The following is a 4,376-nucleotide window of genomic DNA, read 5'->3' as shown; positions in this document are numbered from 1 at the left end:
TAGAAGCAGTAACTCGGCCAGTAACTCATGCCCGAAAAAGAGAGAGTAGTTGTACTCTTACTAGGCGAGTTGAGTATAAACTGTGCTTGGAGAAAGGTAAGTTTATTAAACTCGTGCCTAGACAGAGGCGAGTAGTACTTTTACTAGGCGAGTTGGCTAGTGAACTCATGCCTACGCGAGTTGTACTCTTGCTAGGGGAGTTTACTATGAACTCGTCCCTAGAAGCAGTATCTCGGCGAGTAACTCATGCCCGAAAAGAGAGTTTTCCGACCTAATGCCTAGGAGCCGTATCTGGGCGAGTAACTCATGCCTAGTGAATCTGAGTTTACCGAACTCATGCCTAGTGAAAGGCGAGTTGAATGTAAACTTGTGCCCGATACAAAGCGAATTAAACATAAACTCATGTCTACTAAGAGGTGAGTTGAATGTAAACCCATGTCTAGTAAAAGACTGGTTTATTAAACTTATTCTTAGTGATAGATGAGTTTATGTCAAATTCATGCCTAGTGAAAGGCAAGTTTATTGTAAACTTGCGCCGAAAATAGGACAAGTTTTACTCGTGCCTCGACGTATACCCAAGCAAAAGGGGAAATGCAATAAATATACTTTTTGACGAGTAAAAATGATGCACGAACTGCCGTACCTGGTCATTTACTCTCGACGAGTAAAAGTGACGAGCAACGCGAGTGTCATTCTCGACGAGCTATTGAATTGGTGACAGTTCTTGACGAGTCCGACTTCGTTAGCTCGAACAGAGCTGATCTTCTGACCGACCGAATGACGCTTTTTCATTTGTGATGTTGCGATGCTCGACACGGCATGCATGCGTGCATGAGTGTAGTTACGTAGTTATGGCATTCTTTTCTTTTTGCTGTTTATTGCGTGATTGTTGTTCGGCAACTAGCAGCCACCGATGATGAAGCTTGAACGGGGGCACGTGAACCGGGCTTTGAACTCTTGCGGAGCTTGCCGGTTATGGCTTGCTCGTCGAAGAGCTTGCTGGAAGAAGCGAGGCCTTGTTTGAGAGCTTTAGCTCGGCAATACCATGATGGCTTGAATCCGAACTCTTTGAGGTGTCTCATCTCCATTGTTCTCTCAGTTGCGCCGAGTAAAAGAGAAGCTTGCGGCGAGAGACGTATCTGGTATCGGCTTAATCTCGAGGAGAGTCTTGACGAGGAGACGTCTTTGTAGTTGAGGAGAACGTGGTGAAGGAGCTCAAACTCTCGGGAACAAGATGCTGAGAAAACGATCGTGACAAACCTGATGAGACATTGGGACTTTCGAATATCATGCCTTGATCCCAGCAGGTCGCGCGCAAGCTTGATGGTGAAGTCCCGAAAAGAAAAGAGCTGAATTCGCCATTGATGGAGCTCGAGCTTGAGCTGAACGTGCAAGCCATTTTTTTTAATGATGTCGTTACGGTGTTGATGACTTGACGAGTTATGGACAGAGGCAACTTGATTCTTAGAGTTGATGAACATTAACCCTTAGAGCATAAGCTTTTAGCCGGCTAGAGCTTAAGTTGGTGAAGCTTTTAGTCGGCATAAGCTTTGTGACGAGAGACAGTGAAAGCTATTGTCGAGGTGCCGAGCAAGTTGATGAAAATGAAGCTTCACGCTCAAGCGCTCTTGTCAGACGTCTCTCCTTAATGGATCTGGTGCTTGGGCCATGGTAAATAATATATGGCCCATGCGGATTTCACTCGGCCATTTTGTCGTCGAGGACAAATGACGAGTAACGGAGCTTCAAGTTGGCGACGAGAGACAGAGCTGGTCGGTGATCTTTTTGTCGTGTAAGATTTTACTCGGGAGCACCTGAACCGGTAATTGAAACGATCGAAATCGTTTTGACTGTGCCGAATGATGAGATGAGACGAGATGAACTTTGAACTGAGGCGCATGAGAAGGGCTTGCTCTTGAGGAATTTGTGCCGGTTGCGGCATGCTCGTCGGGCCGACCATGACGGCCTACGTCTGAAAATAGTTTTAAGACGTCTCGTCTCCATTCTTCTTCTCATCATGGAGAGATTCGACATTGAGTGCTTGTGCCGAGTAAAGCACATGACGGAGGTGACGTTGCTTTCGCTGTTGCTCGGGAACTGAGTGAGCTCAAGCTTTGTTCCAAGCGGGACGTTGCTTCGACCTCTTGATTCCCGAGAGATGGTTTCCGAGCATGACTTGACGAAATATCTCGAATGAATGCTCGTGATACCATGAGCTTCAGCTTTTCGTTGGCATAAGCATTTGTCGGCAAGATCTGAGAACGAGTGCTGTAATAGCATGTCAACCGCTCGCTCGACTACCAAGATCATCCCGTGATTGCTACTGCCCGAGAAGTCGACAAGATCACGTAAAGATTGGATTCGCAAACGGCTGCCTTTACCAAGATCTTGTGGGCTTCGTGGTGTCTTGATCGGCGAGCTTATGCGATGAGCGACAAAACGAGGTGACAAAGATCATAGTTGGTGTATAACCTTGAAGTCGTCGTTGTGCTTTCAATTGGCATAAGCTCTCGATCGGTGACGGTCAGCTCGATAGCAATGACGTCTTGTTGGTGATGGCGTCTTGCATAAGGCGACGAGATTAACTGATGATTGCCGAGTAACCGAGTTACTAGAGGTAACGTAATCACGTGATAAACTTTAGCCAGAAACAGAATCACGAGTTGAGGAGTTGGTGAGTCAAAAATCTTCGCCGATGATGGGAACGACAAAAGATGAGCTGTCGTTCAGTCGAGATCATCAAAATAATCATTTACTCGTTTTTTTATCGCGTAAGAAAGGTTTCCATTTACTCGCCATGGGTTTGATTGGCTGAAGTCTATTGGGTCTGGTGTGGGCCTCAATCCTTGATCTGATCAAGCTTTCACGAATTGAAGTCTTCGGCATAATGATTGTACGCTGATAAATGAACCAACAAATTCATTTTTTATTGCCGAGGGAAATAAAGCATGGTAGGTCTCACTCCTTTTTATTGCCGAGGGAAATAATAAGCGACGACAGAACGGTCAAGTGTCGAGTGACGACTAAACGGTCGAGCGACGACAGAACGCTTAAGCGACGACAGAACGGTCAAGTGTCGAGTGACGACTAAACGGTCGAGTGACGACAGAACGGTCAAGTGTCGAGTGACGACTAAAAGGTCGAGCGACGACTAAACACTCAAGCGACGACAGAACGGTCAAGTGTCGAGTGACGACTAAACGGTCGAGCAACGACAGAACGCTTAAGCAACGACATAACGGTCAAGTGTCGAGTGACGACTAAACGGTCGAGCGACGACAGAACGCTCAAGCGACGACAGAACGGTCAAGTGTCGAGTGACGACTAAACGGTGGAGCGACGACAGAACGGTAAAACAAAACTGTCAAGTGACGACTAAACGGTCAAGCGACGACAAGCGGCCAAGTGACGAGAAACGGCCAAAAGTGACGACCAAACGGTCGAGTGACGACCAAACGGTCGAGTGACGACCAAACGGACTCTAGAACGGTCAAGTGTCGAGTGACGACTAAACGGTCGAGCGACGATTAAACGCTCAAGCGACGACAGAACGGTCAAGTGACAACTAAACGGTCAAGTGACGACAAAACTGTCAAGTGACGACTAAACGGTCAAGCGACGACAAGCGGCCAAGTGACGAGAAACGGCCAAAGTGACGACCAAACGGTCAAAGTGACGACCAAACGGTCGAGTGACGACCAAACGTACTCCGAGTTCAATCTTTTTCGAAGATACTTCCCCATGTCCCACGGTGGGCGCCAATTGTTTGAACCGAAATCGGTGCTGTGCAGGAGATAGACAGATTTCGATGGTGGGGTTAGGAGATGTCTTCATGCTGAGCTTGAACTGGATGGATGGAGAGCAAGAGAGGATAAAAAAGGGTTAACTGATTATGGCTGGACCCGGTGAAGGGATGCCTACGTACCCTAAATGGGAATCAAGCCAATCGTAGTTCTACAACGATGGGATCAAAAGTGCTTAGATGAAAGCATGTGGAGAGATGTTTCTCTCTCTCTAGAAATAGAGAGAGGATGGAAAGAGGTTCCCAAAAGTCCTTTTAAAAGAAGAGTGAGTCCTTATTTATAGAAGGAAGAGGTCTAGGGTTTCCTAGTCACCTCATTTTAAATGGACTGAGCCCATTATCTTATAGGCCTTGTTGGGGGCAAAGCCCATGTCCAACAATCTAGCCGACCAGCTCTTATCAACGACGCAAGAGTAGTGTTCAGGACCAGATTACTATTCGTATATTCGGAAAACCGAACCGGTTAATATAATAAGTTTAGATTTCTCTACTACTTCAAGTAGGTTAACATATGTAGATTATTTAACCCTAAAGCTAAACAATCTTTCTGTAATCTTTGTGACATAAACAAGCG

Source organism: Brassica oleracea, chromosome C3 (assembly GCF_000695525.1).
Source record: "Brassica oleracea var. oleracea cultivar TO1000 chromosome C3, BOL, whole genome shotgun sequence".
In the NCBI taxonomy this organism is placed as follows: domain Eukaryota; kingdom Viridiplantae; phylum Streptophyta; class Magnoliopsida; order Brassicales; family Brassicaceae; genus Brassica; species Brassica oleracea.
This window is presented reverse-complemented; position numbering follows the sequence as displayed.